General features: G+C 36.1%; 2 long non-coding RNA genes across 2 annotated transcripts; both read right to left on the bottom strand.

Annotated features, from left to right (window-relative positions):
- Positions 1 to 308: 308 nt before the first annotated feature.
- LOC126816760 (uncharacterized) lies at positions 309 to 2,601 on the bottom strand. Its single transcript, XR_007678578.2, has 3 exons — positions 2,465 to 2,601; positions 1,103 to 1,176; positions 309 to 633 (listed from the first exon to the last, which is right to left on the bottom strand). It is a non-coding gene; the product is annotated as an uncharacterized LOC126816760 (long non-coding RNA).
- Positions 2,602 to 9,979: 7,378 nt separating this feature from the next.
- LOC126816743 (uncharacterized) lies at positions 9,980 to 10,924 on the bottom strand. The gene is made up of 2 exons (XR_007678555.1): positions 10,587 to 10,924; positions 9,980 to 10,295 (listed from the first exon to the last, which is right to left on the bottom strand). It is a non-coding gene; the product is annotated as an uncharacterized LOC126816743 (long non-coding RNA).
- Positions 10,925 to 11,484: the final 560 nt, after the last annotated feature.

Below are 11,484 nucleotides of genomic sequence, written 5' to 3'. Positions count from 1 at the left end.
GGATTGTTTAATAATATCCCCAATTCTTATTTTAATTCTGTTCAGATTACAATCAATGTTTTTAATGTTCAGTAAGTGAAGTGATTGAATTCTGTCCCGATAAAATTGCCAATAAGGCTACCAGTTTAAATGATAAAAGCTTCAGGGAAAGCTTATTAACAGGTGAAAGTTTCAACAAATATCTGAGCACAATATTACAATCATAAGTTAAATTATTTCGCGGTAGAGCAGGACGTAAATTAAATACTCCCCGGAAAAAAATGTTTGATTATAGGTAAAGTTCCAATCGATTTTCCATCCATAAAAATAAAACTAGATAAAGCACTTCTTGTGCAATTTAACGAACTATAACTTAGTCCTTTATGAAATAAGAAAGTCAAATATTCAATAATCTCTTCTATAGAGGGAGAAAACGGATCCACAGATCTTTGAGTGCAATGCCGGAACCATTGCTTAATGTGGCTAGAGTATTGGTCCTTTGTGGAATCTCTCCATGAGGATAACAAAATGTCTTTTAGCCTGTTTTGAAAATCTGTCTGTAGAGCTACCTTGCCCGACACCATAACAGCTAGTAACTTCATTTTGGGCAACTCCCTGACCTGCCTGGTAGGATGAGTTAAAACATCTTCGGCCCTAGGTAAAATAAAAGGAACATCTATTAAAAATCTAATTAATTTAGTAAACCAGTATTGAGTATGCCACCAAGGTATTATTAGAATACCAGTGGCTTGATCATGATTAATCTTAAACAACACTCTGCCAATCAAACAAAAAGGAGGGAAAGCATAGAAAAACTTATCCCAAGTGTAAGAAAACGCATTGATACCTATTGCAAAAGGGTCACATTTATAAGCATAATTTTCAACTTTAGCATTAATTCTGGAGGCAAATAAATCTACTTCTGGTAAACCCCAGAAATCAGTAATCTTAAAAAATACAGTTTGATTTAATTCCCATTCAGTGTTCTCATGTTCAATTCTGCTCTGCTTGTCAGCTTCAACATTATTCTTGCCTGCAATGTGACAGGCCTTTAGGTAAATATTTCTTTCAATACAAAACATAAAGATGTCTCTAGTAATATTGTTTAAATTTTCATGTTTACCTCCTAAAGAATCGATGTACGATACAGCAGTAGTGTTGTCAATCATTATCAAAATACAAATATCTTTCATGTCTCTACAAAAAGCAAATAAAACAAGCTTAGCAGCTAAAAGTTCTAAAGAATTTATGTGTAAAAGCACTTCCTCAGATGACCAACAACCACCTGTTACATTGCCATCAGGGTCGACTCCTCCCCAGGCTTTTTTTTAGAAGCATCACTTTTTAAAATATATGTAGGGTTTGCATTTTCAACATTGTTTACCCACCAATATAAATCTGACCTACAGTCCGAGGTCAAGGTAATTTTTGGTTCAAAATCACCATTAAATAGACTTAACATTTTGCTTTTGAGAATATCACATCTGCGATAATATATTTCGCCATAAAGAACTCCAGGAATTGCTGCTACCATTTGACCAATGACACCAGCAAATTGCCTTATAGTAATAAAGCGTTTATTTAATAATTCAATACATGCTCTTTTCAATTTTAGAGCTTTAGGAATAGTTAATCTTATATTCATGAATTTCGAATTTAAAATAAAGCCAAGGTAAGTAATTTCTTGAACTGGGTCAAGGACAGATTTCTCTGGGTGAATAAAACCAGCTTTTAGAGAAAACAAAACTGTGTCCCTAATATTGTTTTTTATATCATCAATGTCATCTCCAAACAATAAACAATCGTCAATAAAACAGTATTTAAATGCCCTAATTTTCTTAACTGTGAAAAGAAGACATTGGTAAGTTTGGTAAATAATCTGGGGGCTGGGCCCAAACCATTAGGTAAACAGCAATATTGATATATAACTCCATTCCAAATAAATCTAAGATTTCCTATACGGTTTTGAAATATTCAAAGCATGATAAGCATTAGACCAGTCTATTGAGGCCATGAAACAATTTTCAGACATAAGGTTTATTGCATGTGATAAAGTATCCATTTTAAAATGCTGATAATCTATATTGTCATTTAATTCCTTAAGGTCCAAAATAATTCTAAGAGATCCATTTTTCTTTTCCTTTGTAAAAATATTAGAAATAAATTGCCCTTCTTCAAATTTGGCTTTCTCAATGATTTCTTTTCTCAGTAAATTTTCAATTTCAGCAGTAATCAAATTAGACTTCTCTTCAGAGAATTTATAAGGAATAGGAATTATGCAATCAAGTGCAATTTTAGAATTTAACTCGATATCAATACCACAAACTAATTTTAATATATGTATGTCTGACGTGAGAGACTTCCAGAAATCTAAATGAAATCTGAGTCCACCAGCTTTAAAGTTGTTTATAAGTGTAGATAAAATTTTATCTAACTCACTTCGAAATTTGTCCCATGAAAAAGATTCTAATTTACCGGTACTCACCACATGAATCATATTTATTTTTTCTCTGTTGGGTACTTCTTGTTCGGGACTGTAACTTGAGTTTCTCTGATAGCTTGCAGGCTTTTTGCTTTTGTAGCGGTACTGGTTTTGAGGCGGCCTCCTGAAAGCTTTGTTGCCTTGATATAAAAAAGGCTTGGAGTTGTTGGCGTATCTGTTATTCTTATATAAACGATAAGTACTAGTAACTGAGTGACCAACTTGATTTGTTTCCTTAATGTCTTTTACTCGTTTACTAAGATCATCTCCGAATAATAGTTTGCTACCTCTAACATCTGTATTATGTGAAGGGTGACATAGTTTTTTGTATTGGTAATTTAAATCCACCTTCATGGCATCACGTCTTGATTGATTAAGTTCCTGTACAGAGTGACCTAGCAACGACAATACATCCAAATTTTAACTTGAATTGACAGTTGGGGTTTAGTACTGTCCTTCTGCTCAGTTTTTCTTGAGTTCAATAAAATATCCACAAGCCCCATAAGGGCATACGAGTATTTGAGGAGCTTTCATTCAGTTTAAAAGATTCCATGTCTTTAAACTGAGTATCTCTTTAGATGATTCCAAATTTCAGAGTTGACTTTCTGTGGGTGAATTTCTAAATTTGCAGGTCTGAAATGTCTTTCTAGAATTTCTTTTAATCTTTCATCTGACAATTTTGAATTAAACAGCTGTTTAATTATCCCCGATATTTTGTCCGGCAATACATTGCAATAAAATATCCACAGGCCCCATAAGGGCATACGAGCATTTGAGGAGCTTTTCATTCAGTTTAAAAGATTCCATGTCTTTAAACTGAGTATCTCTTTAGATGATTCCAAATTTCAGAGTTGACTTTCTGTGGGTGAATTTCTAAATTTGCAGGTCTGAAATGTCTTTCTAGAATTTCTTTTAATCTGACAATTTTGAATTAAACAGCTGTTTAATTATCCCCGATATTTTGTCCGGCAATACATTGCCCACTTTATCAGTGACAGAGTATTCTTGTTCTAACGAATCTTCAAATTTATCAATTTCATCTACTTCCATAAGTTCTAATTCAATCTCATTCTCAGTATTGTTGTCCGACTTGGATTTTTTATTTTCCTCTTGTTCATGATTCAGTAAATCGTTAATTTGTTGGTCAATATTCATATCATTCCCCCCCCCCCCTTCTTCAAAATTCTAGGAATTTTGTACCGTTTTTGAGTGGCAGGAATATCCGAATCAGAATCGGAGAACGGTTCATCGTCAGAAACTGATAAAGAATGGACTCGCTTCCGGTCATCAACAGGTCTTTTGTTTACATCAGAAGTTTCTGGTTGTCGTAAACTCGCAAAAGAATTTGCAATCAGAAGTTGAAGTTCTTCGAACGATTTTCGATGCATGTCATTCATTTCAGCTTTAAATTCTTCAAAAGATTGAGACTTAGATGCACTAAGTCTAGCAGTTTTGTCAAGTTGTGACGCAATTATTTCATCTTTCTTAGAGCCAGAGGAGACGGACGTCAGTGACGACGAAGCAGACCGATTACTTTGCCGATTTTTAGCAGTCACTTGACTGGTATCACTGGACGTGCTAGGAGTAGCGAATTCGGCACCGATGGCCTTACAACTAATTTTAGTACTGCCCTCAATAGTTTTGGAAGGTTTTCTTCCTTTTTCTTTGTTGTCAAAGAGGACACTAGCCAGGTCAAAGCTAGTACTACTACTAGTGGCAGTGGCATTTTTCTTCGAGTCCGCCATTTTGTTAACTTCAACTTGGCCTCGTGGCTCGTGTCTCACAACTGGGTAGGCCCGAAAAAAGTTCTTTTGGGGCAGATAAATAGTCTAAAAAGACTAAAAAGCTTTTATTAAGCAAATTGAACTAATCTAGTTAAGGAAAAATTGACCAGAAAGGGTCATAAGACAGTCGAATCTCTGTAAAATCGAGCGACTGAAAAATACGTGTTCTCTCTTCGATGGTTGACACGCTAATGATGGTTCTTGGCATGCGCATCTCATATGACCTCGAATATGACGTCATACAGTAAGACAGAATTTAACACTTAGTTTATGGCAATTGTCAAAATCGAGACGCAGATCCAAGTAGGAAGCGTAATTGTCACTGTCAGTAGTGTTTTTAATTTCGAGCTCATCTGGATATGAATTCTACATAATCACTAAAGTTTGGATTATTCAGTGATAGAACATCATCGATATATCGATAAGTCAAATTAAAATGTCTGACTAATCGTTTATTTGATTTTAAAAGTGCCTGTATGTAATCGGCTTCGTAGGAATAGAGAAACAAATCAGCAAGGGAAGGTACAGTTGGTGCCCATGGGGATACCTACCACTTGCTAATAAATTTCCCCTCCAAATTTAATAAAGATATTATCAATTAAAACATCCAACATCTGAATTATCTTGTTGGTGGTGAATTTATTTTTGGAATCACTATGGTTCTTAACAAAATATGTGGAATTGTAATTAACAACTAAATATTGATATCTAACATTTCCTGATTTAGATGAAAAGACACTGTAAATAATGTCTTTTAACCGAGCTTTGAATTTACTATGGAGAATTTTAGTGTACAGTGAGATGAAAGAAAACAAGGGCAAATCCAGCTAATGATCAAAAAATAAATAAACAGATCCAATAGAATATATTGTTATCAAAGATTTACTGTGTCTGAAAATGCATTAAAAACGGTATATACAGGTATCAGTTCAACCGAATTCAATATTTGAAAAGCACGTGACTACTACTTTAATTTGGACCTCTGCAGATTTCACACCCTGTATGAGACAGCTTTTACAATACACACTGTAATCCAGGTATCATTTAATCTTGTGTATCTTTCTCATTCGTTTAATATCAAAACTTTGTTTAAAAATTCGTAAAAATGACTTGTTGATCAAAATTAGACATAAATATAAAACGGGGCTATTAAGAGCTAATCTGTGGAGATCATATGGAAATGCAATTCTTAAACTTGGCCACCATGAAGAATTAATTTATGTATGTATTAAAATGAAACATCTTACACCAGCTTGAACTATGCCTAATATATTTGATTTTAAACGAAAATGTCATTTACCCTTTGTATAGCTTTGCAACAAATTTATCGATATGAATAATCGGACTACACAGTTATATTTTGATAAATGCTCAAGATATAATGAATCAAGTAAAATCCGTATTTATTCCGTTCTTCGTTTCATTTGATCAAAAACAAAATTAGGCAAAGGTATTAGTTGCAGAAAATGAGAAACCAATAAAATCTTGCGTAACAAAGATGAACAAATTTCATTAAATTGCACCAATGAAAGGATTAGTATAATAAAGTAAAGTCCTATTGTGTTCCAGTGCCTTGATGGTTGAATCTAAGTTGCGGTTCCAGACATTATAGATAGACATAACTTCAATGAATCTGTCATTTTCAGGTGGTTGCCTCAGGTCACTCTCAGTGGGCCTGGATCAATTAAACTATTTAAAGTAAAACCATATTTATAGTGAAGTGGACATTGTGGCGTCTGGTGGACACTAGCCATTAAGATTTGAAATAGAATCATCATGACATGGAAGGTAAACAGCAATTTATAAATACTGGAATTTTACTATTAAACATACATTATGGGAAATTAGATAAAGAGCTGACAGTTCTCACTATAATAGTTAAAGATAGGTTGCCAGGCAACGAAACATACGCCCACAGCAGCTATATCGTCCGGGCAGTCAAGAGTTGTCGCATATTTTTACTTTTCGGTGATGAAACATTTATAATACATTAAAATCTGATTAAGAGTAACAACTCTTTAAGTAATTATCAGAAAACCATTAGAATTTATTTGGTTTTTATAAAGTTCTGCCCCATGCTAACGCTCAGTATACAAAACTTTTAATATCATGGATTTAGCTGTTCAAGTCATAAAGATTTATTGATAATCAATATAATTTTTCGTCTCAAGACCTTAAACTCTGTATTGTAACGGTTCCGTTCCCTCCTAGTCGTGAAGGTTGGTGATCCTGTTCGCAGCGCCATCTAAAGGCTTAGGGTTTGTGGTCCTGTTGGCAGCGCCATCTAATTATTTAATTCTCCCTGCCCTTTCTCCGTTCCGTGACGTTATCATGACGTTGCGTTCCCGCGCATAACGCCTAAGTAACTTGAAAGACGAATTGTAAGTGGTCAAAAGCCCAACCGCCAGTTCGTGGCCTTAGTAATCTTGGTCAGGACGCTGCAGCAATCATTGGTGGAGGACGTGTTTTCTTTCTCCTTGGTGGAAATTTTCGGAATCTCGGTAAGAAACGATAGCTTTGCTTCGACTTTTACGCTAGCCTAAATGTAACATTGATTAGACCTTCTGAGGTAATGATTAAGATTATAAGTCTGACTAGCTCGTTATGACCCTGGGAAAACTTTCCATTTGAGCTTCTCCCAGTATTGTGTATAGCAAATGACAGAGAGTTTAGCAATTTTTAATCCTTTACTTAAATTTTAGCATGATTTAATCTGTTTTGTTAGAAGTCCGCGATTTAGAGCCTTGTGAGGTTCGCCGTGGTCATCGGTCTCAGTGCATAAATTATCTTTGCCTTTGTTTTTAGCCTGTCAATATTGAATGTTTTAGCCTGCTTGTTCGTTTCTAGCATCTAACAGGGGGTACTCTTTAGAACGCACCTATAGTAGCACCGAATTGGGGCCTATAATGGTTGATAGTGGTTCCCTTAGTAATCATACAAAGTACTCTTAGTTTATACCCCGAGAGCACCCATTGTCAGCACCCGAGGTGCACCTAGTTAGCACCGATAGTGCACCTACGATAGAGTTAGATTATTCCAGTTTATACCCCGAGAGCATCCACTGTCAGCACCCGAGGTGCACCTAGTTAGCACCGATAGTGCACCTACGATAGAGTTAGATTATTCCAGTTTATACCCCGAGAGCACCCACTGTCAGCACCCGAGGTGCACCTAGTTAGCACCGATAGTGAACCTACGATAGAGTTGGATTATTCCAGTTTATACTCCGAGAGCACCCATTGTCAGCACCAGAGGTGCACCTCCGACAGAGTTAGATTGTTCCAGTTTATACCCCGAGAGCACCCATTGTCAGCACCCGAGGTTCACCTAGTTAGCACCGATAGTGCTACGATAGAGTTAGATTGTTCCAGTTTATACTCCGAGAGCACTCATTGTCAGCACCTGAGGTGCACCTAGTTATCTATCCCATAGTGCACCTACGATAGTTAGATTATTCCAGTTTATACCCCGAGAGCACCCATTGTCAGCACCCGGGGTGCAGCTAGTTAGCACCGATAGTGCACCTACGATAGAGTTAGATTATTCCAGTTTATACCCCGAGAGCACCCGAGGTGCACCTAGTTAGCACCGATAGTGCGCCTACGATAGAGTTAGATTGTTCCCGTTTATACCCCGAGAGCACCCATTGTCGGCACCCGAGGTGCACCTCGTTAGATTGTTCCAGTTTATACCCCGAGAGCACCCATAGTTTATACCCGAAATGCACCTAGTTGGCACCTGAAGTGCACCTACGCCTGATAGTGCTACACCTATGACAATAATCACATCATTATGTTTGAACCCGGTTTATTACTTATTTAATTGGTTAAATTATTCAGTATTTTAATTCTTGTTGAAATAAAGAGCTCAAACACCAACTATCTGTCTTTATTCGCCCCTCTACAACGGACCCAAAATTTGTAGCGAACCTCTGGAGATCGTGGCGTGGAATCATACTACCAGAAAAGCTACAGTATCAATCTGAAGTCTATCGGATGATAACTTTAGCCTCTAGAGCGTCCACAAGATTTTTCAAAGTGATCAAGGGCCATAACTTTGACAGTTATTACTTGAAATATAGGTCTATCTCCCAAAGATCTCAGTTCCTTTCGATATTGGCTTGTATCGGACCGTAACTTCATGGATTATGTCCCCTGATTGTGGACACTCTAAGAGGTCACAATTTTGATCCGATTTTGAGGAAACTTGCTGAAAATCATTAGCATTCTTCGTCTCATGACCTTAAACACTGTGTATCAATTTAAAGTCAATCGGATATTAACGTTAGCCTCTAGAGCGTCCACAAGATTTTTCAAAGTGATCAAGGGCCATAACTCAGGCAAAAATTATCGGAAATCGCTGAAAATCAATAGGATTCTTCGTCTCATGACCTTAAACACTGTATCAATTTAAAGTCAATCGGATTACAACTTTAGCCTCTAGAGCGTCAACAAGATTTTTCAAAGTGATCAAGGGCCATAACTCTGGCAAAAATTATCGGAAATCGCTGAAAATCAGTAGGCTTCTTCGTCACATGACCTTAAACACTGAATAAATTTAAAGTCAATCGGATATTAACTTTGCCCTCTAGAGAGTCCACAAGATTTTTTTTTAAGTGATCAAGGGCCATAACTCTGGCAGTAAATTATCGACAATCGCTGAAAATCAATAGGATTCTTCGTCTCATGACCTTAAACACTAATTGTGGACGCTGGACCGACAATATATACGACCACATTTCAATGTGGGCATATAAAAACGATACATTGCACGACCTAGGTTGGTGAAAAAAAATTTATATTTTTCTCGCCATTTTCAATAATTAATTTCCCCCCCAAGGGTGACACGACCACACCCACCCTGGAAAAATCAAGGGGACACTACCCTACAATAATCCAACAAGAAACATTATATATCAAACAAAAGTGGGTTCTCGGCCCTCACGTCCGGACTATGGGGTTTGACTCCACTTGACACAAACTAGAAAACCAGAAGGTTAGACAGGAGATACAACTCCTTGTCACATACAAGTGTGGGATCGTAACCACACCACTTAAGTCAATGACATACCTTATGATGTATAGTGCACAAGTTAGATCATTCAGCCACCCAACCCCTCTAGATCATTTTAAACTTTAGTGGTGTACATGTACAGGTCATATTTTTAGCTAGTTCCTACCTCTGCTTGTGAACGCTTCTACCCGTTATATGATTTGCACCTCCATGTCCTCCGTTTGCTATCATATATTCAGCCACTTTGATGTTCTCTCCTCCTTTGTCTGATCGAACTCTGTGGTAACCCATAGTTACTTACAGCTTCCAAGAAGGTCTCTGATCTGTTGTTGCTGATCTTAAGATATGTAGGTAATCTTGAGTATCCATGAAGACCACCATGGACTACTAAACGCCAACTGAAAATAAAATACCAGTAACATTAATTAAACACTTAAATTTCTAATACTTACATTACATGTACTAAGTTTATTGATGTACAGTAAAACAGAATGTGTATATTTCTAAGAAATGTAATCTTAAAAGTTAAAAAATATAGTCAACATCTGACGATTTGAATGAAACAATTAGCAAAAAGGTAGACAAGTGGTGTAACAGCATGCCTCTATCGCTGAAGCAGCCAAATAATATTGACAGAGGAATGATGCTCTGCGGACGAATACTCTGAAGTCAATGCTTTCTACACTGAAACATTTAGCGAAATATAAACAACGACGTGTAGTTCTTCAATGTAATAAACTTTATATATTAAATAACAGCTACAAATATAAACAGTTCACACATCAGCTTACACAAATCAGGTCGCATACGCATGGGCCTACATAGCCTAATGAGAGAATTCGAATACGGATGAATTCCTCTTTTAATTCTGATTATAATCAACGTGCTACATATTATACTGAAGACACCATGGCTGAATATTACTCATTACTGACGATGCTGAATAATACTTGATTACATGCTGAATATTATATTCTGAAGCTTTCACTGAATATTACATGTACATTCTGAAGATTTCACTAAACATTACGTGAAAACTGAAATAAGAAAAATACATCGGATTACCATGCAGTACTGATTGACTAACTTTAATGACAACAATGAACACAACGTAAACAATACGTAGCCCTGTTCAAAGGCTAAGGACGATGACACTGACAGACGACAGCGGACGACAGCGCTGTCTCCACGAATTATAAACCTGACTTAATGTGACTAAAAACATTGCCTGGCAAAGCACACAATAATACTGACATGTACTTAAACATACAATAAACATATTAGCATACTATAAATATATAAATTATGTGTTTATAAAACGTAATAACCTTTTTGACTTCACCCCTTTCCCGATTTCATGCATTTGGCTGCCATGATGATCTACGAAAGACCACGTATTTTGAGGGAAGCTTATTAGGTAAACATAATAAACTTAACTAAATGCCTATAATCATAATTTGATTCCCTGAATAAATATCTACATATTTAATACTCAAACTAATAATATATAAACTATGATATTATACAAGCTTAAGACGTAAAGGCAAAATTAAAGAGAAACAACAAACAACATCAATTAATTCTCCCTTTAATAGGAAATTAGCCGACAAACAGCCAGTAGACAAAGTTAGCAATCGGAACACTTCGTCTATCGCACGACTACCGTTACAAGTGGTGTAAGTGGGCACTTTTGCATGGGCACCAGTGATTGAAATAACTTTCAAACTTAACCTGCCAGTCGGGCAGGTGACCCATAAAAGTTGCCTGCCCATCTAGATTGTTGCCTGCCCACATTTTATAACAGATTTTACAAAAAACGGGCACACAGTTCGGTATATTCATGTAGGGTACCAAACAGTTTCACAGCGATATAAGAAAGCCTTCTTCATTGGTTGCCAGGCAAACATTTACTGCTGATCAGTTTAGTAGAGTACCAGTACAGGAATCAATGAGAAGAGCTGACATTGAAAGAGTGTTTATTTTTAATAAAAAGAAATTGTTTTCGAATCAAGTGTGCAGACCGTATTTAAATATTTTCCATAATATTCAAAATTAAAAACACAAATTATAATTCAATGTTGATCAATTTCAGTCAATATTGATGTTGTTATCTTGCTGTGAAACTTAGAATCCTAATATCCAATATTTAGGACACAATTAACATTTTATAATCATTTATATGGTTTCGAGTGATATTTTGTAATGAACAAACATATCATACAACAC

Source organism: Patella vulgata, chromosome 3, assembly GCF_932274485.2.
Source record: "Patella vulgata chromosome 3, xgPatVulg1.2, whole genome shotgun sequence".
Lineage (NCBI taxonomy): Eukaryota > Metazoa > Mollusca > Gastropoda > Patellidae > Patella > Patella vulgata.
The sequence above is the reverse complement of the archived record's forward strand: the minus strand, read 5'-3'. Positions and strand labels throughout refer to the sequence as shown.